The 24,139-nt window shown below is 51.0% G+C and overlaps 1 long non-coding RNA gene across 2 annotated transcripts; it reads right to left on the bottom strand.

Annotated features, from left to right (window-relative positions):
• Nucleotides 1-3,948: 3,948 nt before the first annotated feature.
• LOC144946020 (uncharacterized) lies at nucleotides 3,949-16,651 on the bottom strand. Of its 2 annotated transcripts, none has more exons than XR_013639737.1 (3): nucleotides 14,824-14,865; nucleotides 11,164-11,237; nucleotides 3,949-4,170 (listed from the first exon to the last, which is right to left on the bottom strand). It is a non-coding gene; the product is annotated as an uncharacterized LOC144946020 (long non-coding RNA). The 2 variants fall into 2 exon arrangements; XR_013639738.1 differs by lacking the exons at nucleotides 3,949-4,170; nucleotides 11,164-11,237 and adding exons at nucleotides 14,307-14,323; nucleotides 16,640-16,651 and having other exon boundaries at nucleotides 14,824-14,894.
• Nucleotides 16,652-24,139: the final 7,488 nt, after the last annotated feature.

The raw sequence follows: 24,139 nt of genomic DNA on the forward strand, positions 1-24,139 counted from the left end.
GAAGTCGACGGCGCTAATCGTTGTTGCGGGAGGGTGTGGGGGGGGGCAACAGACCAACTCGTGTCTTCCTCCCCCAGCTCTCCCCTCCCCCCACCACCGCCCCAGGTTACTAAAAGCCGCAGTTACACACCCAGAGATCGCACTTGCACGCCGCGAGTCAGCGGTGGCGTAAGCAAGAAGGCGTTCGTTGCACGCTGTGCGCGTGCAACGCGGTGATGACGCTCCCCACGCAAATGTGTCTCCTGCACAGTTGCCATGCTACAGCCTACGCACCACCACCCCCCCCCCCCACCACCACCACCCCTCGTCCCCCTCTACTTGCAAAAAGTTAGAAATTCCTCGTACAATATTTAAAAGCGAGCGGCTGTTTGAACAATCGCACTCGGTCCACTGCCGAGGTCGTGGGTTCGATCCCGACGATGATCGCGTGGATTTTTCTCCGGGTCCTCCGCTTTTTTCCCCTCCACGTTTAGAGTGTGCGGCTTGCTCTACAAGTCCACATTGATAGGCCACTTCGTTGAACTATCGTTTGTGATGGCGGGGCTTTACCTTGGCAAAATAAAAAAAGTTAAAACAAAAAGAGAACGTGACGACGACACACGATGAAGCCGTCTGCAAAAAAAAGCCGGAGGACGCTGTACGCGTGTAACGTTCAACTTCTTTCGCGCCGTACGTAGCCAGCCGCGCTCATAAGAGGTGCGGGAGCTGGACCACAACGCAAGGGACGAGCACAGTTTGGTGACGGGGCCATCGCGGCCTGGACAGGGGCCCCGCGAGCCGGAGAAGAAGGCACGGCAGACCACGGCAACATCCTCGAAGCGTCAACTCGTCCCGTTTTCAGCGTTCTCACGTCGGTTTGAAGTCGGTTTAACATTGGCCGTGTCGAGAACTCCCGCTCCGTATGTGACGTTGAACTTCTTTCGCACCGTACGTAGCCGACCGCGCTAATCGGAGGTGCCCCCCACCCCACCTCCCGTGCACCCCCCCCCGCCCCTCGTCAAGCGTTTGCATCCCCCTTCCCCCCCCCCCCCTTTAAGCGAGGTCACGAATGATGGCAGTCGCCCCTAGCTACGCCGCTGTTGCCCACACGGCCTGTGTGTGTTTTGGGGGGGGGGGTGGTAGGGGGGCGGTCGGTCGGTGGGGGGGGGGGGGCTCTGTCTCCAAATCGGGTAGCCCACTCGCCTCCTCTCTGCCCGGCCGAGTTGGCCGGGCAGGCACGGACACTGCGGTCATTGTCGCGGTCAGGACGCATCTCACACCCCGCGGGCACAAAGCTTCGTCTGTACGGCCATGATGATGATGCAATTAACGCAGCGTTGCGTTGGAAAGTAATAAATGAATGGCGGAGTTTTGCAGGGAAATCAATTAATAAACAACTGCGCCTTTTTACGCTCGACAAACCATCGCAAGAAAATGACGGTGACAGCGAGCGGATAAACACGTGGTCCGCACGTGCTGGCTCCCCCGGTGTGTTTACGATTGTCCGACGTTTCGACCCCACGTGCCGCGAGCTTTTTCGGGTCCTGGATGGAACGTGCGTGTGTGTTTATGCGTGTGTTCGCACTGCGCTGAATACCCGGCGAGTTCAATTCAGTGGCGAACATTTGAACAAGTCGTGTGCCTCTCCTAAGGTGGACTCAGCCTTTAATGCGTACCTGGTACGGTGTGCGTGTAAACATCGGCGCTGGGAAGACAAATGTGGCCGGGCGTGGTGATGTTAGCCACCCACCCAACCCCTCGTGTGCCGTCCTGGTTTTCAAAGCTGCTCGCTAACAGCACTTGCCCCAAAAGTGCGTTAGAGGCTACACGGGGGATCTCTGTTTGTTTTGTTTGTGTGTATCCGTGTACGTGTGTGTGTATGTGTACGTGTGCCAAGGCACACACACAACATGCACTGAACACGTTCATGTGTCAAAAACCCTGCCTTTGATTCCGCATTGAAGCTATGCATTAAAAGCCCTTTGCTCTGCTGCTACAATTAGTGCGGATTAATTGTGGATTTTTTTTTTATCCTCAATTGAGCTTTGAAGAGTATGCGGCACATCTACGTTTTATTGTCTCCTTTGTCTCCCTGCTGCTTGAAGTGTATAATGGCTCGGTGTTTTCTTATTGTATTGTGCACTGAATGTAAACCAATTGAAGTTCTTTTCATTTGTGTAAAAAAAAAACACACACACACATGTGCGGGTGGCGGGGAGGAGGGCGGTGGAATGTTGCTTGACACTCCGAATGAAAGATTTCCACTTGAATTCCTGGCCTGAATGACCGTGGTCGCATCAAACTATTGTCAAACTCTGGCACAGGCAGGGCCAAGCACACACAAACACACACTCGCCGCATGACCTCCTCCTCCTCCTTCACACCCAGTAGATCGATGGATGGGCTGGCCAAGACCGTAGATTGGCGAGATGTTAACACCCTCGCCTGGTATACAGGAGGTCGTGGGTTCGAACCCGACCCTGGCGCCTGCTGTATGTTTGGAGTTTGCGTGTCTCTCTTTCCGTGGTCGCGTGGATTTTTGTCCGATTCCTCCGGGTTTTCCCTCCACATTTAGAATCAACATCAACGCGTCTCGAGTACTTGGCTGCTGTACATTTCCACGTGGGAAGCCACTTGGTTGGACTATCATGTGTGGTCAGGTCGCTTCTGAAAAAGAGCTAGATAACTCAGTGGGCCTTACCTTGTCGATAAAAATAATAATCTTGATTTGAAGCTGTTGTGACTGCAGGGTTCTGTTGAAGTAACTCTACTTTATCGGTGTTTTCTTGCCGTGGTTGTTCCACCTGATGACGATTGCTTGTGTTGCGATCGAAACGTCGTGATCTATTAATTTCCTACCTACGTGACTTTACCGAAAGAACCAAAGGATAAAAAAAATAGTTTTTTTTTGTTTAAATTCCACTGCTGCGGGAGTTTTGCATTTGCACTGCTGCTGTGTTAGTGCTTCGATGAACGCTCGGGGTCACACCGAGAGATATTCCACCGACGCGGTCCACGTGGATTTCTGAGCAGCAGCGTGAGCAGGAGACATCACGTGACTGCCGCAGTAGGTTGACGTGGTATCTCGAGGTCGGATACCGTGGAGGAGCGGTGGGATGCGGTGGGGCAGAAGGGGTCACTCTCTTTCACCGTGCCACCGCTTCAGCGCTTCCACACTCGGCCTCGTGGAGAATTCCTCACTGCTCGGCAGCTGAAGGTGAAGCTTTCATGATAGCCACGTGGGAGCCCTACTCTTTGGTTAGTTCGGTAAAGTCACGTAGGAAGAAATACAATAAAATAAAACAAATCACGACGTTTCGAACGCAACACAAAGAGGTTATAACCTCTTGCCACGGCAGCTGTCTCCACCTGACGAGGATCGCTTGTGTTGCGATCGAAACGTCGTGATTTATTTTATTTTATTTCGACCTAAGTGACTTTACCGAAAGAACCAAAGAGTATGGATTCCTGCAGTCACGAAAGCTTCAAATCAAGGAGGGAGCCCATTGCACCGACACATCTCTTATTCAGGGGAGACCTGGACATCTGCGACTGCCTGGACATCGGTGAAAAAGAGCTTCATAGTTCTCGAGGATTTCTCCCGGATTAATAGAGATTTTGTTAAAATAGCGAATAAAGCACACGGGTCAAAAACATCTACGTGAAATATCTGCACTGTCAAGGCAAGCCCGGTGATGTAGGGGTCATGGCACTGAGCCAACTCTGCCAAGATCCTGGGTTTGATTCTGGGGTTTCAGCCGCCAAACCGCGGTCATTAAACGGGATTTAATAACCGCGCATTGAGGCCCATAGAATGACAATGCCTGGGTTGTGATGAAACCAGCTTCTCAAGAAGAGTAGCGAGTTGGTGGTCTCAGCCCGATCACCAATGCATTTAAAAAAAAACTACATCATGGAATAGAAATGTCTTTATTTAATCTGGCGATATTCCAGCTCCTGAGACAAGAAAATATTTTAGTTTGATTGACACGCGACAAACACGTTGAACAGGGGGGGATAAGAGGAGCCGAGACGTTCTGCGGACGTCAAGTTGCGAGGTTTTGCACGTCAAGCGGAGGAGAGAGGTATGTGAAGTCGTGTCCCTCGGTGCCGTTTTGTGCCACGGGGTGATGTCGCACTGACCGTTGCAGAGTTCCCACTCGGCGTGTCTCAGTCTCGTGACAACGATAACTGGTGGGGTGGTGGTGGTTGGGGAGAGGGGGAGTGGAAGCAAACGCAAAATAAAATAGTGTCAGATCGTCAACTTAACGGTGGAAAATATGTCAACCCACACGTGCAACACACAATGCAACGCGCTACAGGTCAAGGGTACGGCGGCAATTGGCTTCAAAGATTCGCGCTCACATTGAGCCCAGCTGATCGTCGACTCAAACAACAACAACGACGACAACAACAAATCGATCGCGAGAGCTAATATAGCTATACTCTTAGTTTTTTCGGTAAAGTCACGTAGGTAAAAAAAATTAAATTAATAAAAATAAAAATAATAAAATCACGACGTTTCGGAGACAACACAAGTCTCCGTCATCAGGTGGGACCGTCACAGCCAGATTTGATGAAGCAAATCTGAAACGTCGTGATTTTATTATTTAATTTTTATTAATTTCATTTCATTTTTTTTACCTACGTGACTTCACCGAAATAACTAAGAGTATGAATCCTTGCAGTCACGAAAGCTTCAAATCTAAAACAAGATAATATATCCGTTAAGCGTAAAGAAAACGAACCAACAAAAGAGAGATGGAGAGAGAGAGAAAAAGAAGACGCCACATTGTTCCGGATCCGTGAAGCGTCGTTGAGACGGAGGCGGAGATCCTCGCTGTCAGTTTCACGCAGAAGGAGGCAGATCACCAACCTCGCTGTCTCTGCTCCCCTCTCCTCCTCTCACCTCCTCCCTCCGACGCCACGCAATTTGCCATCCAAGCCGCACTGGGACTGTCGGTTCATTGAGTCCCCAGTGGGGGGTGGGAGGAGGAGGGGGGGGGGAGGCAGGGATCGGGGTGGGGGGGAGACGTGGGCATCTCGAGGCCCGGCCGGAGCGGGGGCGGTGTGGTGGTTGTGGTGGTGGTGATTAGGTGACGGCTGATGGCATCGGGAAGAGGTTGGGGCGGCTGGGAGAAGGGAGGACGATGATGAGGAGGAGGAGCGGAGGGGTTTGTAAGCCGGTGGGGTTGAGTTGGTCGAGAGGGCGGGGGGTGGGACAGGGTGGCTGGCTGCCCAGAGAAAGCGTGCAGGGCCGGGCAAGTCGGTGGGTCGGCGGGGGTGGTGGTGGTGGTGAGAGTTGTGAGCGAGCTGTGAAAACGCAGGCGGCAGGAGGGAAACAACTCTGTTGCTGGACGCGCGCCAATACACCGGCACCGTCATGGCTGCTGCTGCGGCTGCTGCTGAAAAAAAATTCCCCCCATCGTGTTCCAAGCAACTTGGCAATTCACGCTCAATGGACGCGTTACAGGCGGAGGCGGAGTTTCCTTGGCTGTGGCTCCCAGCCAGCGGTCGTCAAGGACGGTTACAATTTATTACGGCGGTCTTCGTTTCTCCGGTTCATTATTTCAGCACCAGGACCGGTTTTTTTGCCGGTTTTGTGTTGTGTTTTTTTTTAGTTGGTGGAGTGGAGTGGTTTGTGGGTTGGGGGTGGTGGGGTGGAGTTGGGGGTGGTGACGGTGGTGGTGGTGGGGGGAGAGGTTGCCTCAAGTAATGCCAGCTCGAGCGAGAACCATATTTTATAACTCGGGCAACACAGCGAGAGCAAACGCGTTGTTTTTATTTATAATATGCTTTTACTAACGACCGCTCTGCTCGGCGAAATAATTAATATTAATCACGACGTCGGAACGCCCGCCCGCGCAGTGTGTGTGTGAGAATGTATGTGTGAGTCCTCAGCGAGGCGATTTGCATGAAATGATTTGTATGGGAGCGGTAGGTGTAGCGGTTATCCCGCTACGCTACGAACCCGGCAACACGAGTTCGATCCCTGCTCACGGCCACTAACGCCAGTGACGATTATCTGAACCGCTCCTGGGCCTCCCCTAGGTCGACTCAGCCTCACATTAGTCTCTGGTACAGTGTGTAAAAACATCGCCACTGGGGAGACAAAGGCGGTCGGGCGTGGTGCTGGCCACCCACCCCCTCGTGTACCGTGCCGGTCTTCATCGGTGCTCGCTAACAGCACTTGCCCCAACAGTCTGTTAAGGCTACACGGGAGATCTTTGTGAGTGCGTGAGTGTGTGTGTGTGCGTGTGAGTCCTGAGCGAGGCGATTTGCATGAAATTCCGATCCATCAACCTGCTCCGGCTCGCAGAATGCCCCCGCGCGCGCTCTCCGTGCTGAGGACGACGCGGACGGTTTGCAGCGGCCGCGTCCTCTCGGGGTGTCCCAGCCACGAGCAGCGAATGGGTTCCCGCGGGGTTACTGCGAACATCGCAAAGACAAAGATCGTCCCCGGCATCGCCTGTGACACACTGTTGGGGCGAGTGCTGTTGGCGGGCGCCTATGAAGGCCGGCACGGCACACGAAGAGGTGGGTGGCCAGCACCTAGCCGTGCCGCCTTTGTCTCCCCAGTGGCGATGTTTATACACCGCACCGGGTACTCATTTTAGGCTGAGTCTACCTAGGGGAGGCCCAGGACCGGTTCAGATAATCGTCACTGGTGTTGGTCGTGAGCGGGGATCGATTTTGGGTCGACGGGTTTGTAGCACAGCGCGCTAACCACTGCGCCACCGCTCCCCACATAGATCACTGACGTGAGAAGTTCGTCTGCACGATAATCTTGTCGCACCGACGCCACTTATGGCCACTGGCTCGGCACCCAGCCGACTGTCCGTGTACTGCTGCTGCTAAGCTCTGGTTGTGGTGGTGGTTGTGGTGGTTGTGGTGGTGGTGGTGGCTACGCTTTAATTCTAGATTTGAAGCTTTCGTGACTGCAAGGATTCATACTCTTAGTTCTTTCGGTAAAGTCACGTAGGTAAAAAATGAAATTAAAATTAATAAAAAAATAAAATAATTATAAAAAATCACGACGTTTCGGAGGCAACACAAGTCTCCGTCATCAGGTGGGACCGTCACAGCCAGATTTGCTGCATCAAATCTGGCTGTGACGGTCCCGACTGATGACGGTGGCTACGCTGCTGCACTTGGCTGCCTGTAATCCTCTATCACTGTGGAGGCAGCAGCCAGGGTTGGTGGATCACTGCAGCACGGATGGGCTGTGAAACTCGCTTCCCGTGGGCTATCGAGGAGGTGCCCTGCCCTGGCTCGCAAGGAGAAGGCGGCACAGCACGTGGACTCATCTCCGTTTGATTCCATCTGTGCAGCGATGGAGTGATGGTTAAGACAATGTTAAGATAGGCAGATGGGGTGAAACAGTAAACCCACATTGAGCGCATACTGAGCAAACGTTTCACAGATACGTTTTGAGAGGCGCTCTTGCAGTTGGGTCTTGGTTGGAGATTCATTGGAAGATTACTCTACAACACGTATTCACAAGGGGAATTCTAAGAACCAATTTTACCGAATAATGGCTCAAAAATAAACAAAAAAAAACATTTTATATTCTTGGGGGAGCACAGATCCAAGATCAAGAGCGAGGAGTCATCGTGACCAAGGCTGTTGATGCCACCACCGCCAATTCCGCCACCACCACCAATTCCACCACGACCACCTCCTTGTTACGAACGCTCTCCGCCCTGCGCATGATGCAGCAGTGGCTGCTGCACAGAAGACACGAGACCTCAACGTTCTGCGCTAACAGTCTCCCAACCATCTGCTCTTAGGGTCTCCTCTTCCCCGTTGGTTCGCGGGACTCTTCGTGGAGACGATTGTGTGAATGCCCGCGACGAAATTTCGGGAGCAGCACATCTTCTCTGACTTCGGTATAGAGGGGTGTCGATTGTGGTGGGGTGGGGTTGGGAGGGTGGGAGCGGTCGTGCGGTGAAGCCGCGAAGGGTTGTCGGCTGCACACGCGGTGGATGCGGCGCGAGGTCCAGGTGGACCACAGCCACCGGCGTGACCTCTGGCCGTGTACGCAGCGAGGAGTCCCGGGTGAGATCTGCGATCACGACAGCGACAGCGACGCGCGCGCCCGTTGCAATCACGGTCATTGCGAGCTGCTCGAGGCGGCTGTCTGCGGAGCGACCACGTTCCCTGCGAAGAGGCAGCAAACCATTGGCAACGCAAGGGTGAGCCCTGTAGCTGGAGAATACGCACACGTTGGCCTGCACGCATGATCGCCTGTACACCCCATGGCCTGTACACCCGACGGCCCGTGCGCGTGGTCAATGTGTACGCCTGTCGACTCGTCCGCTCGCTCACTTGCACGTCGGGCAACCCGTCTGCTCGTGGACCTGGTGGCATCTTGCGAGGCGCGCTTCTGGCAACCGCAGCCAGGCAGAGCGCGTCGCATCTCGAGCGAGGATCTGACGACGCTCATTTGCGAAATTAACTCGCAACGATTGAGTTTAGCCCGGCGATCGGCTTCGGCGTGACCTTGACACAGCGGCGGTGCCATCACTCACACGCCCCGTGCCTTTTTACGGCTCGCAATGTCCCCTGCAGCTCTCTACCGGAACCAAACGCTCCGGGCGGCAGTTGAAACAATGGGGGCGAGTTTGTAAATCCCGCAGCGCGCTGCCTCTGCCCACCCAGCAGCGTCGTATGCATCGGTGAGTTCGCGCGCGATGGGATAAATGATGCTGTGAGTTCTCCCGCTTCTCCCAAGACCTTCTGGGCCAGCGTAGAAAAAGTAGGCCGAACATGGCCTCGAGAGAGGGGCTCTCCCTGCTGCTCCCTCTCTCTCTCCAGCGGTGGCTCCTTCCGCCGGCAGTGGAGTGAGCAAATCCATTGGAGGGTGGCGCCTTCACCTGACCACGATTCCTTGCGCCAGAATGCCAATAGAGTAGCTTCCTTCACCTCTAACCAGCGGCTGTGATGGGAAGTTGTGTATGGGGGAGGGGGGGGGGGGGGTCTTCCCTCAATGTTCTGGTGCTCAGAAAAACTTTACTTATATAACCCGGAGAAGTTTGAAAACTCATTGCTTGATTGAAAACTCACTTCTGCATTGAAAACTAATTTCTTTAAAACTGCTTTTATGTGTGTTTAGTTTGTTCTTTTTACCCCCATCCCCCAGCCCGTGCCACCGCCGATTAGCATGGTTGGCTACGTACGGTGCGAAAGAAGTTTAACACACATTCATACGCACATTGAGTCTCCAAAGTTAATTCGTGAGCAGCGAAGGCCTTTCGTCACGAGCGACAGGAGGCAGGCGCTCTCTGGGCTGGGACCTCTTCCTTATTGCCAGAATCCTTTTTGGCAGCAGTCGATGGTGGACGGCTCGCAATAAACTTAAATAGAAGCAATTTGTATTTAATTTACCAGGTAAGGCCCACTGAGCTATATAGCGATGTTTTTCGGAAGCGACTTGGCTCATCACAAATTATATAGCTCAGCAAAGCGGCTCGTCTTCTGGACTATAAATATGGAGCGGAAAACCAGAGGACCCAGAGAAAAATTCACGCGCCCACGGGGAGAGAGAGAGCGACGCAAACTCTGAATATACAGCAGGCGTCAGGGTCGAGATCGAACCCACGAACCTCCATACCAGGCGAGGTATTTAACATCTCGCCACCGTGATGATGATCGGACAGAGAGACACCGCAAACTCCAAATATACAGCAGCAGGCATCAGGGTCGGGATCGAACCCACGAACCTCCTGCACACCAGGCGAGGTAGTTAACATCTCATAGCCACCGTGATGGTGATGATGATGATACACAGAGACACCGCAAACTCCAAATATACAACAGCAGGCATCAGGGTCGGGATCGAACCCACGAACCTCCTGCACACCAGGCGAGGTAGTTAACATCTCATAGCCACCGTGATGGTGATGATGATCATGAGACAGAGAGACACCGCAAACTCCAAATATACAGCAGCAAGCATCAGGGTCGGGCTCGACCCCACGAACCTCCTGCATACTAGGCGAGGTAGTTAACATCTCATAGCCACCGTGATGGTGATGATGATGATGAGACACAGAGACACTGCAAACTCCAAATATACAGCAGCAGGCATCAGGGTCGGGATCGGACCCACGAACCTCCTGCATACCAGGCGAGGTAGTTAACATCTCATAGCCACCGTGATGGTGATGATGATGATGAGACAGAGAGACACCACAAACTCCAAATATACAGCAGCAGGCATCAGGGTCGGGATCGATCCCACGTTCCTCCTGCATACCAGGCGAGGTAGTTAACATCTTATAGCCACCGTGATGGTGATGATGATGATGATGAGACAGAGAGACACCGCAAACTCCAAATATACAGCAGCATGCATCAGGGTCGGGATCGAACCCACGAACCTCCTGCCAACCAGGCGAGGTAGTTAACATCTCATAGCCACCGTGCACGGAGTGGAGAAGACAAATTCGTCCGCTCGCTGAATTCGCACGCCCACCAGCGGAGCGCTCCCAAGCCAAAATTGAATTTCGCAGCTCGGGAAAAGTTTAACCGAATTAGCGAACAAAAAGACCACCACGGAATGTGTCGCGTTTTTTTTTTGTCACCCACCCACCCCGCGTCATTTATCATCGCGAACGGTTCGTCACAGACTCGTTGGCATTTTTTTTTGTGTGTTCACGCTCGCTGGAGTTGCTGTTAATGAGTTGGTGCGTTCATGCCTCAATGATTACAAAAAAAAATAACAATAGCATTAATATAAACAACAATTATCCGTGCTCTCCGACTGCATGTGAGTTCAGCTCGCCGCTGCGTGTTGCGTATTTTGGGGGAAGGCAGCGGTTAGAACAGTGAGCGATTAAAGACTTTGTGTAAATTCCTGGCCACAGTATTCCTCCGCTTTCCCTGAAAAGTCTGCGAAGATGCTTGGCGCAGTGGCGAGCGACACGATGCGTAACTAATTGGTGCAATTCCATTCTTGAGTATGACGATATGGTTCAGGAGCCCGATAAAAGTGCCGAGGTCTGTATGACAAACTCGACGAGAGGGCTTCAGGAGAGAGAGAGAGACAGAGAGTTCGTTCTTTCGTGTAGTGTCGCTGTTCCTTCTCCTCCGCTGAAGGAACGCAAACAATACTTTCCATAGTTTTGGGTTGCATGGCCACCAGCGCACGACTGTGCATTGTGTATTTAAGCATTTACTTACGAAGGAAATGTGCACATCGGCCTGTTGACGCTCTGACGCTCTGATGCTGTTGATGGTTGTTACAACACCGGTGTCTTTGAGGAGGAGGAGGAGGAGGAGGGAGGAGGGAGAAGGAGGGAATGTCAAAGTGCAGGAGATGCGATAATATTCGTGTCTAGAATGAGACGTCTGTTCCGGACTTGCGCGTTGTTCCATTCTGTTTCGCCGGCGTTCGTCCAGACCTGGGTGACATTCTAGGATGGTGACAGCAGCACCATTCCAAAAGGGTGCGGGCACGGGAGGGGCGGGGGTGTCGGGAGTAACCGCTGCAAAAATGTGTCGTGAATTTATTTGCAAAACGACCACACTCCGAATATTTTTGCAGCTGCACAGATGTACGTATTGGGTTGTTCATCGTCAGCGAGGTGATGGAATAGCGGTGGTGCAATGGTTAGCGCACCGTGCCACGATGCCCGGCGGGCAACTGATTCTGAGTTGACCCCTCGGGGTTGCACCGCGTGCCCGTTCACCCACGACGGACAATCATCAGCAGCGAGCGCCTTCTGAATCGATACTAAAGCATTTCTATTTTTTTTTCTATTTTACCGGGAAAAGGGCCACTGAGCTGTGTAGATCTTGTTCAGAAGCGACCTGGCCACAGATGATAGCTCAACGATGTGGCTTATCACGTGGAAATGCATGGCAGCCAAATGCTGGAAAGGCACGACATTGATTCTAAATGTGGAAGGAAAAACCGGAGGACCCGGAGAAAAATCCACGCGACCACGGGGAGAGATACGCAAACTCCAAATATACGGGCGTCAGGGTTGATGTCGAACCCACGACCTCCTGCATACCAGGCGAGGTAGTTAACATCTCGCCACCGTGGAACCGGCCATGGGCGTTGACCAGCGCGGCGAAGTATGATCAAACAACCCCCCATGACCGACACGGCTTTCGGGAGACGCTTTCATCTGGCGGCGCATTGACATAGGGCCGCGAATGTAAATGAAATTAATTTATTAATTATAAGTCAGTATACATGAGACATCGCCAATCCTCGAAAGCAGGATAATGAAATAAGCACTTTATAAGACAGCATTGCTGCGTGCGGCGCTGCGAGAGAGTGAGTAGATTACACTATGTAACACAATTTGTGTTCCTCGGTAGTAAGTGTTATTTCATAATTGCTTACGCTTAAAAAGTATAGAAAATGGCTATTATTCCCCACAAACTTTGCTTTTGTGACCAGGACAGTGATATTTTTTACTTTACCTATTTTCAATGAAAAAACGGGCGAACTTGTGTCTCAAATAAAGTGTGTGTGGTGCTATGTGTGTGCTGTGTGTTGTGTGTGCTCTGTATGTGTGGTGTGTGTGTGTGTGTTGTGTGTGTGTGCTGTGTGTTGTGTGTGTGTGTGTGCTGTGTGTGTGCTGTGTGTGTGTGTGTTGTAGTGTTTGTGTGCTGTGTGTGTGTGTTGTAGTGTCTGTGGTGCTGTGCGCGTGTGCTGTGTGTGTGTTGTGCTGTGTGTGTGTGGCTCATCAGTGTGTGTGCTGTGTGTGGTGCTGTGTGTTGTGCTGTGTGTGTGTTGTGCTGTGTGTGTGTGGCTCATCACTGTGTGTTTGGTGCTGCGTGTGTGTTTGGCTCATCAGTGAGTTAATTGTGTGTGTGTGATGTGTGTGCTTTGTGTGTGTGGCACATTGTGTTGTCCTGTTTGTGTGTTCGGCAAATCAGTGAGTGTGCTGCGTGTGAATTGTGCTGCGCTGCTGTGGTGGGTGCTATGCATGCAACACGCACACCACGCCGTGAACAAAACCCACATGGACGACAGCACATGGCACTCAGTACATTGTGATTAAACACATACAGGCAGAAGCAGCAGCAGCCGCAACATCGCACAATGACATCTCGTAAATTGTGATGAAAAACATACGGGCAGCAGCACACAATGTTCAATAAGCGACGACTGCACCAGCATGCCCTGCCCTGGGTACGCTCTGGTTCCGGACAGGTCCTGTGCAGAGTGAGAAGTTCTCTTGTACACACGCGTGTGTGTGTCTGTGCGTGCGTGTGTGGCTGATCTTTGCCAGACACGTGCGATGCCTCTCCAGGTTGATTTGTGTGTGTGTGTGATGCTGCAGCAGCAGTATCAGCGTTAGCAGCAGCAGCATCAGCAGCGTTAGCAGCACCATCAACGGCGTTATCAGCAGCAGTAACAGCAGCAGCAGCAACAGCAGTAACAGAAGTAGTAACAGAAGTAGCATCAACAGCGTTAGCAGCAGCAACGGTAACAGCAGCAGCAGCAGCTCCCAGTGGCACCCAAATGCCAATGAAATAAACATGCCGACCTTTGCTCCCTTGTGCGGCAGGATGACCCCTGGGGCTCTGCTCGGGGTTTTTTTTTCTCTCTCTCTCTCCGTTCCGTGAGTGAGGGGTTCTGTTTCCCGCGGACAATGAGAGGCTGTTTTGTGGACGGGCAGGGAGACCCAGCTCAGCTCCAAATTCCTGAAGCTCAAAAAAACAAAGGATTGGTGTCCACCGCTTCTGAGGCCTTTTGTTTCTTAACACCAACGATTCCATGCCACGCCTCTTCTAATGCGAACCAAATGGTACGCACTCAGCCCTCTTCCTCCGGCGTGAGCGAGCGAGCGGCACAGGGAGGCTCCCAGCCGCCGCGTCGGTCTCCTCTCGGGGGCTTGTGCCCGCGTGCCCGTTCAGCGCCGACGCCCGACGTTTCGCTACCAGCTCCCGAGGAATTTCTCCCCGGCGCGCGTGCAGACCGACTCGTGGGTTGAGATTGTAGGTGTGGCGAGCGACGCGTTGTTGTCAGATGGAGCGCAGAGCGTGACGTTGTAGAGCAGGTGGATTCATGTTGTGTTGCAAATGACGCTGCGAGCGGTAAGGACCTTGATGATAGTGCCCAGTGCTCCATGCAACAAGATGATAAATAGTGCAAATGTGTGTGTGTGTGTGCGCGCGTGTCTGATCCTTGCCAGAGACACTTGCATCGCGCTGTGCATGCTCCTTAGCGGCAGCAGCAGCAGCAGCAACGTCTACCACAGGCAACCCCATTGACTGCAGCTCATGAAGAATCCCCGAGCACGTGGAGGGAAACTTGTCGAGCACCGTGCCGAACAACACGCGGTACGACCCCGGCAACAAGTCGGGAGGGAGCTCGCGGCTGGTCGCCCGAAGAAAGACAGAGAGAGAGAGAAGCAGAGCTTGAAATCTTTCGTGACATCTTTCATTTTAACAGGGGAGGGGGCACATAAAGCAAAGCATTGGAAAAAAACGAAATGATGAACGAAGCAAAGTGCCGACTACACCGAGCATGTTCTTGTTTCCTCTGATCGTAAAACAGAGAGAGAGAGAGAGAAGCTGATGTAGCTCAACAGGCTCCAAGGTCGCTTCGTGATGCTGGTTACGCTGCGTGGTTAGATAGCAGACGATGGCCAAATACGAGGAGGAGAGACTCTGAGCACTTGCATGGCCATCATCACATCATCACGCAGCAGGAGGAGGTGTAACGCGAAGGGCTTGCATGATCATCAACATCATCGCGCACTCCCGGAAGGAGTGGGGGTAGTGGTTTGGGGGGGGGAGGGGTGGTGGGAAGGAGAGTTCGGCAAAACACTGAACACAAAACCAGACGCTAGCGAAGACACTTGTGGGAACACTTACCTCTCAGCTGAGGCGCGAACACTCAGCGAGGTCTCCATGCCCGCCGCTGCCTCCCCAGGAGGGGAGGGGACCTTGAGAGATGTGAGATGAGTTGGTGGTGGTGGTGGAAGGGGGGGGGGTAGTTGTGGGGAGACGAGTTAGTACCCTGGTTTGAACTCATTACAATGGCATCCGTAGGAGCTTGTGATGATGGTGGTGGTGGTGGTGATGTCGTTTGTAGGAATATCACCATCTCACAGTACGATGTTTTCGTTCTGATATCCAGTCGGGGGCTTCGGGAGATGCAGTAGTGGGATATAAACTCCATCGCCTGTTCTACAAGAGGTTGTGGATTCGATCCTAACCCTGGCGCCTGTATATTTGGAGTTTGTACGTTCTTCCCGTGTTCGCGTGGATTTTTCTCCGCGTCCTCCGGGTTTTCCCTCCACATTTAGAATCAGCAACACGCGTTTAGAGTATTTGGCTGCAATACATTGCCACGTGATAAGCCGCTTCGTTGAGCTGTCATTTGTGTCCAGTTAGCTTCTAAAAATAATAGCTAACATAGCTCAGTGAGCAATTACCTGGTATAATTGAAATAAAATAGTTGAACGTTTTATATCGTCGTTTAATATCAGAGATGTTTCCTGGGAATTGAGTGCATTGAGAGACAGAGAGAGGCCACGTGGATTTGAGAACACACGCAAGTTCGTGACATCTTCCACACTCGAGAAAAGTCAGCGTGGCCCAGGACAGGACACACCACGTCTAGCAGGGATCATGGATGGTCAAGGATAATGACGGAGTGACACGCAAGGAATGGAACGTGTCGGAGAGGACGTAAAAACGTCAGGAGATGGAGCGATGGCATCAGCTGGAGTGCAGGCACCTGCGTGGATTGCGTCATCGCGGAGCCGTGAGAGGTGGCGGTTGGAGGCTTCGGGACGCCTTTATCAAGCAGTGGATAAATCATGGCTGATGACGGTGGTCAGGCTGAACAATCCACAACTAATAACAATGCATTAATGCGGAGAGAGAGACGTGGGAAGGAGGCGACCCTTGCAAACTGTGAGCACCTCCGATTAGCATGGTTGACTACGTACGGTGCGAAAAAGTTCAACGTAGAAACATGCCACTGTAATTCGTTAATGTGATTTGACAACAGTGAATTCCAAGTGTAGTCATTTATATATTGTTCTATTGCTCGAGGTCAGCTACGATTGAGTGTATTGTTGAGTGTACGTATCGCTTGTCTTCACGTATCATCGAGTACCTGCATGGCCGAGTTTATTTAAGATCGAGTCTACGTGTGAGCCAGTTTAACACGTAGGCTTTCGCCACCAATATCATCCATTATACAGGTGTGTTGGGTTAGATCGCGTAACAGGTGGACTTCTCCACAAATGTGGCTGTCGTCTGATGTTGCTAGTTGCATTTACTGGCGAAACGTCGTACTCAGGTTGTAAATGTTGTGGCTTGGCTCTCCAACACACCGGTGTAGTGCTGTACTAGTAAGGAATTGGCACGTTCTGTTTACGTGACAAACCTTACTAATTAGCTGTGTCGGGTGGTGGCGGGTTTAACGACACATTTATATATTTACGCAATCTAACCCCCCAAACCCCTTATTATCTATGTGTGAGTGTTTAATCGATCTACCTTTGTAACTTCCTCTGTGGAAGGGGGGGAACATGTGACGACACGTGCAGTAGAGACATTTCGGCCTATCTGACGATTAACTTCTTCTGTAGTTATCCGCCAATGTCCGACGAAATCTTGGAGGACTCGAGACCTCTGACAATTGAAACCCGTCGCTCATTGAGCTTTCTAAGCTTACATTGGAAACTCTCTCTGTTCCAGCAGCGTCGCCGTGTCTCTCTGCTGTGCGTGAGCTGTCCACAGGCGAGCGCCACAAGTGACGACCCTCTTGTCACTGCCGCCGATGGAGATGGAGCAGCGAGTGATCCAATTTAAGCGCGCGAGAAGTCATCAGGACGGCACGCTTCCTTCACATCTACATGGCGCCTCCACGTTAATAAAAAGAATAGCAAGTAAGAAGACGCATTGGTATGAAAAATAAGAATAGGTTTGACCTTTTTTGGCAATAAAACAGTTGTGTAAAGATGTTCAAACACCAAATATTAACTTTTTTAAAGGAATCAAGTGCTGCATTAACCACACGTACTTGTGGTGAACATTAAAAGAGAACATGCTCTGGTAATATATGATGAATTGTATTTGAAGCTGATTGGCCTACACCATAGAAAGACTTCTTTATGACCTAGTCTCACCAGTGTCTCATCTGAGAACGCCAAAAGGCGAACAAGTACAAAGCCAATGCACGTATCAGAACATGTATAGCTCGGAGTGAGCAAGCAGGGAAATAATAATCTTATTATTTCCCTGCTACGTGACTTTACCGAAAGAACCAAGAAGATGAATCCCTGCGGTCACGAAAGCTTTAAATCGAAATTTAAGCTATAAGATCCCATGATGTAAGACGTCTTGGTTTCTACTTCTAAACAATCTACACGGCCTTCCGGGAGATTGCGCAATATCAGCAACATTGATTCGACACAAGCAAAGGTCTGCTGGTGACTTCATCACGAACAGCGTCAGTGATTAATTACTGGCCGGATCACCGTGCGAGTCCGTGCAACTCATGTTCAATAACCAATTATTATGCCGATTAGGTGTAGTGATGTCCGTTATGGCTGTTGTTCACAATTGCACCCATAAAAAATACGTATATTCATACTGGCTTTAGTGTACACTAATATAGGAGTGTCTGTATGCATAGCTCGTAATCTAGTGATAGTGCCTTACGCCGATAATCCCCTACCCTCGAAGCCAGCCAGAGAAGTTGGATTCCCCTGGGCAGCATCGTTAAAGTGGAGCCACTCACGTGGACTGTTGGCACTCGGCTTTTGGCGACGAACCAAGCCGGTTCGGTTCCTCGCCAATTATCTGAGCGGTTGGGGAAAGAGCCGCGAAACGTCGAACCTCGAAGGGGGGGGGGGGGGGGGGTTGAACCCTCGAGGTTTCAGCCGCCCTGATCCACACGCTAAACCGCAAAAACCGCCGCACCCGCCCGCCCGCCCTTGAGACGGGACGAGGAGGTTCACAGACATTCAACCCATTCGCGGACAAAACAAAGACGCTCATTGTGTCGGGGAGCAAACAGGTGCAGGCTGGAAGCCCGTGCCAAGCCCCCCCCCCTCTCACCGCCCTCCTCCTCATCCTCAGTGTCACTCCTCCAGCCAACAGGGACCTCTTCTCTCCCATAGCCTGCAAAGCCCTGGTCACCCCACCGCGCCCCTGTCCCCCATCCCACTCCACCACCACCTGGGGTTGAACCCAACCTGCGATGATGCTCAGTGTGTTAATCAGCAGCAGCAGCAGCAACTGCGGGATGAAGGCCTCCCCAAGCTTCGATCCTGCGGTGTATTATGTACTTCTGGAAAATACCGTGTTAATAATGAAAAAAAAATCGCGTTCCGAAGTGTTGCAGCTACAAGTTAGAAATGATCACCTGTGACACAGCTAAAAGCTGCAATTCAAAGTAGCGCACTGTCCCAATAATTATTTTATTTGACCTTACGGGTTGATGCAGGTGGGTCGGGACCCCATGACCCGTTCCGAATTCACTCACGAGTAACCCGCGTGATCAGCAATATAACTCATGCGGCCGGTTTGATCAGAATAAAAAAATATATATTTACTGTTTTATCTCCATCAGAATCTTTTTTTGTATTTATTCTGGAGGAATCCGATGAGCTATGAAGCTCTTTTTTTTCATCACCCCACAGATGTTCAGTTAGATGCACAGCCACAGTGCTTCATTCGTATTGCGGCATTGACCAGCAGTGGACCGATGGCTTCGTTCGTTTCCACGTGCCCGGCGTTTTGCGTGTGTAGCCTCCGCCGCACGTGTGCCTCACGTGCATCACGTGTGCATCACGTGACGCACGCGTGTCACACGTGCATCACGTGTGCATCACGTGACGCACGCGTGTCACACGTGCATCACGTGTGCATCACGTGACGCACGTGTGCCTCACGTGCATCACGTGTGCATCACGTGACGCACGCGTGTCACACGTGCATCACGTGTGCATCATGTGTACCTCACGTGCATCACGTGCAAACACTTTGCCACACAATTTCCGCGCATATGGCCGGGGGGCGAAGGTGCTGGTGTAGGAGAGTCTTTGACAGGCCTCGGAATAGTTACGCTGTGGCGGGCTGCAAACCCCCGACGCTAACCCGGCTCCGCGAGGTGTTCGACAGCGGCGTGTGACTTGAGATGTTGGCAAGCGTTACAACTCCCCAGTTCCGTCCTGCGGTGTGTCCCAATGCCTCCCTCTCCGCGTCTCCCCGAGCCACGTGCTGCCTTACAGGCCCGAGGCTTTATCTCAGCCGGAAACATCCGTGGGACGCTGTTGTGTTGGCACGCCGCATTCATCTCGCCTTGGAATTGTCCGAAAGCCTATCCGCAGGATTGTAGGGATGTGCGGTGCAATACTATAGGATTATTGTGGGATGGCCTTAGCTTGTACTCTAAGTGGTAGTGCCTTATGCCGATAATCCAAGCCGGCCCTAGGAGAGTTCCGGATAATATCGAGTTTCTCATTCCTCCACGCACTCCCGGGTCCTCCAGGCCAACGGGATGTAAGACGTCAATGGACAATGCAGTTCTACGGGAACTGTTGATGGTTTTTTTTTGTCATAATGCACGCCGAGGCCCAGAGTGCTTTCTGCACACATCGTTTCTGTGTGTCGTTTGAAACTGACGTATGACGTCACCGCGTCGATTCCGACATATGACGTCACCGCGTCGATCCCAAGTCCCTGACGCCCCCGCTCCGTTCCGCGCGTGCGGCCACGCGTCCAAACGTGAGACGGGATCACATTTGCCCGGTGACACAAGGTGGTTTGGTCCCACTCCTTTTTTCCGCTCTGGAGAAAAACGATGTGCATACCACCGCGTAGGCTCTCGCGGTTCCGCTTCAGAGCTCTCGCCGATTGTTTGCGGGTTGTCCGGGAGCTCCTTCATTTCTTCACTTCACGAAGAAGCTGCCAGGCACATGGCGGTGATGTCCGATGCTTATCTCCGCTTGCTGGGGGCTTCTTCGTGCCCTGAAAGACAAAAAACCAAGATGCTCCCAGCGCTTGGAGCGAAATCCGATACACGTCGACAACGCATCCTCAGAGATAGATCGAGACACATCTTAACCACACTACCTCGACCTCATACCAAGGCACTCTTCCATTCGCAACCCCACCACGTGTGTGTGTGTCTGTGTGTGTTTAACGGACCTGAGTGGACATTACTGTGAATAACACGACGCGCTCAAAAAGTAGTCGTTTGGGCACACAATGGAATCACAATATAATCTGCGAAGTATTTCATGGCACTTTGGCAAATCTAATAACGCTTCAAATTACAACAGTCGTGAATTATATATGATCCGCTGCCTTTTGGGCCAGTTCTCTGTGCGCATTGATTCACACGCGGCTTCGTGTGCGTGCGTCTAGCTGTGCTTTGCGGGGGGGTAGAGAAGATATCGGATGTCTTTATCAATCTTGTAACGAACGAATCGCATAAAATTGCGCACACAAAAACACACACACACACTAACGAGCGCTTAAATAATTGAACGGCCCCGCAAAAAAATGTACCGTTCGGTAGCGCACATCAATTTGCAATAATCGCCTATCGCTATTCAAGCATCAACCCTCACTGTCGTGCAATCATCTTTGTTCTCGGCATCATCATCACCATTATCATCATCAGCAGCAGCAGCTGCCGTCATTATCTATCCGCCGCTGGATGAAGGCCTGCATCTTCAGTGCACCCAGCGCAAGGTGCCCGCGCGAGCTGATTTCACCGCTCCGTCTCCGTGGGTGGGCTCTCACCACGCGGCCGGTTGGAATGTAATCCTCCTTTTGGCTGCCACTTCCGTTGGTGGTCTCGCCCGCAGGTTCCACCGTCACATTCAATCCCGAACCACTTTCCCAAGCGGGCAATCTGACGTCTCCGCCTGGCGCAAGTTCTCGAATTAACGTGTGCCTCTATGAATATACATTTGTATATACTGCGTGTATGCATATATAGCTCTCAGGATAATTACTGGCAATGCTGCCTCCCTTCCACGCTTCTTTGTGCACTTTTCAGTTTTCGGAAGGCCTTCATCCAGCAGTGGGTAGATGCATGGACCCAATAAGTGGAATGGGCGGTACAAGTTCTGCTGTGGGGCGGTCTCCATGCCCACCCCCTCAACCCCCCCCCCCCCCCTCTCCTCCTTGTGCTGCTGCGTGAGCTTCGGTCGGTACCCACGGGTCAGCTGGACAAACACTTCCCATCGCTGAAGTGGGAATACAACGGCCAGATGCGATGCGTGCGGGGTCCATACGCAACAACAACAATATATTTCGATTTAAAGCTTTCGTGTCTGCAGGGATTCATCTTCTTGGTTCTTTCGGTAAAGTCACGTAGAAGAGAAATTATAAAATAAAAATAGTATGTTAAATTTGTATTATTTTATTATTTCCCTTCTACGTGACTTTACCGAAATAACCAAGAAGAACAACAATATAATAATAACACAGCACTAATCTTAATGATAATAACACTTGGTGCTGACCTGGTGGAATGGTTATTCCACCGGACATGATAAGCCACTTCGTTAAGATATCATTTGTGGCCAGGTCGCTTCTGAAAAATAAGCAAATTTCTCAGTGGGCTTTACATTGGTAAGGTGAAAACAAATGTTCAGTTTTATTTGTATATTTATGTTCAACTGATTTGTTTACATTTTTATTTAAAGCCTTCGTGACTGCAGTGATTCATATTCTTGGTTATTTCGGTAAAGTCACGTAGAAGGGAAATAATAAAATAATATAAATATAAAACAACAAAAAAATTTCTCACGACGTTTCGACTGCAACACAAGCAATCACCATCACTCATATTGTGTCTTTGTATTGTTTGTTTTTGTAACGTTCTGACCTGCCCCTACTGGACATCTATGAAAAATACGAGCTTCCTGGCGAATCGGATTTCTCCCGCAGTACAAAAAAAATTGTCCGATTCAGATTCCGGATCGAGTCAATCTGCCGGCGTGGCGCTTGAAACAGTGGCACAAGATTCTGAAAGCCGTCCACGCAGCAGAACAAATCGTGACACCGCACTCAGTCCCCAGTCGGCGAGTCGCGTGCGGTGGGGTAGAGTGTGGGTGCGCATTAATCACGCGTGGCACACATTAGCACTCACCACCACCACCCATCCACCCACATCTTCTTCCAAAATGTCTGGCCAGCTTGAGAGAACAGAGGCCAAAAGACCCTCGAGTTAATGTCAACATGACATTGCCATCTTTGTGGGCAGATGTTTAATGACTTGGTGACTCGCGTGCGCGTGTTCGGTACGGTGAGGATTTTTAACCTTAATTATGGACGAGTTCTACCTGCCCCGTTGCCAGCGTTCCGTCGCCACCCATTCATTGCTTCATCTCTCACTCGGTATGTTTTTTTCCTATCCGGAACGCCGCCAATCCCGCTTGGAATACACATTAACTCCCCCTAAGAGGAACGCCTGTCCGTAACACTGCTTTATCATTGTGTTCTCTATTCAGATAATCGTATGGGTAGGTGTATTTGCATTTCTTATATATATAATGAGGTTGATGCATGGACTGATCGAGATGGATGCGGCGTTCCACAAATAGTTTCCCAAACGGCGTTCTGAAAACTTGTAAATAATTGAAGATGCATTTAAATATTCTTTGGGTCTTTCGGTAAAGTCACGTAGATGGGTTAAAAGAAAATAACAAAAAAAATAGCAAAAAACTACGACGTTTCGATCGCAACACAAGCGTTCGTCATCATGAAGGAAAAAAAACAGAGGGGGAAAGCTGCTGAGGCTGTCTGTTTTAAAGGTTTAAAATGGGTGTAGCCCAAGGGTCATAAACGAAATGGGCGGCGCTAGCGATGTTAATGTGAGAGATTAGCATGTTAATGTAGGATCGGAGGGTGACGTCCACAAGGGTGCGGAGGTGGCTATGTTAATGTGAGAGATTAGCATGTTGATGGGAGATCGCAGAGCAGCGAACGTCGAGCACGGCGAGCGAGTTGGCTGTGTTAGGGTGGGAAATTTAACCTGTTCATGTAAAATCAAAGAGCCGAAAATAACAATTAACATCGGAAGGTGGTAGGATGGGAACATCACAGCCAGCTACGACGACTTAAACTGGTTGATAGCGTCCTTCCAATGATTACTCAGTTTGTACCCATCTTCTCGATTTAAGTTGTGTCTGTATATGTGGATGGCTTCATGGACAAATCTTTGTTGATAGCCAGTGGGTTTGCAAAGTACCTTCGTCTTAGCGAAATCAATTTCGTAAATTGAAAGTAAAGGTGATGTTAGTTGTAATCCATTAACTGTTTAATGGGGGGGGGAGGTTGGGGGGTGGTTGGGGGGAGCGGTGGCACTGCGGTTAGCGCACTCCCCCTACGAACCCGGTCATCTGAGTTGGATTCCCGGCCACGGATAAAGTTATTAGCGCTGAGTGATCTAATCTGAACAGGTCCTGAATCACCAACTCGTCCACCAACCCGCACTTACCAGCGTGGTGAAGTATGGTCAAAACAAATACCCATGGCCGACACGGCACGGGGAGGCCTTCATCCAGCTGTGGATAAACAAAGGGGTTGCTGTACATCGTGAAACATTAATTAAGGAACGGTCACTCACACAAACATCACGCCATCCACCATGCGAGTATTCACACAATGGGTTTATTTCAACTGAAGGATGATACATACATCTCTTTTACCGAGGGACACCTGGGGCAGAGGGTAACACGATGGTAATAATAAATTAAAATCCCCGGCATATAATTATCACAACATTGTAATTTGAGCGTAACGTTCCGATAACCGAAAACTGTTGAGATTTCAAAACAGGTCGTTTAACATCGGCGACAAAAGTAGCAAAGATTCGGTCCACGTCCTCTGCAGAGCGAACGGCGATCAAATGACCCCAAGTTAGTTACGAACAATCGCGTGTGATATGCCAGGGCCATTGACAGGTGCGGCACGGCGTAAATCCACTGCTGGTTGGTGAACTGGACTCCCATGGTGAAATGGACTTCCATGGTAAACTGGACTCCCATGGTGAACTGGACTCCCATGGTGAACAGGACTCCCATGGTAAACTTGACTCCCATGGTGAACTGGACTTCCATGGTGAACTGGACTCCCATGGCAAACTCGACTCCCATGGTAAACTGGACTCCCATGTTAAACTGGACTTCCATGTTAAACTGGACTTCCA

This window comes from Lampetra fluviatilis, chromosome 39 (genome assembly GCF_964198595.1).
Source record: "Lampetra fluviatilis chromosome 39, kcLamFluv1.1, whole genome shotgun sequence".
Classification (NCBI taxonomy): domain Eukaryota; kingdom Metazoa; phylum Chordata; class Hyperoartia; order Petromyzontiformes; family Petromyzontidae; genus Lampetra; species Lampetra fluviatilis.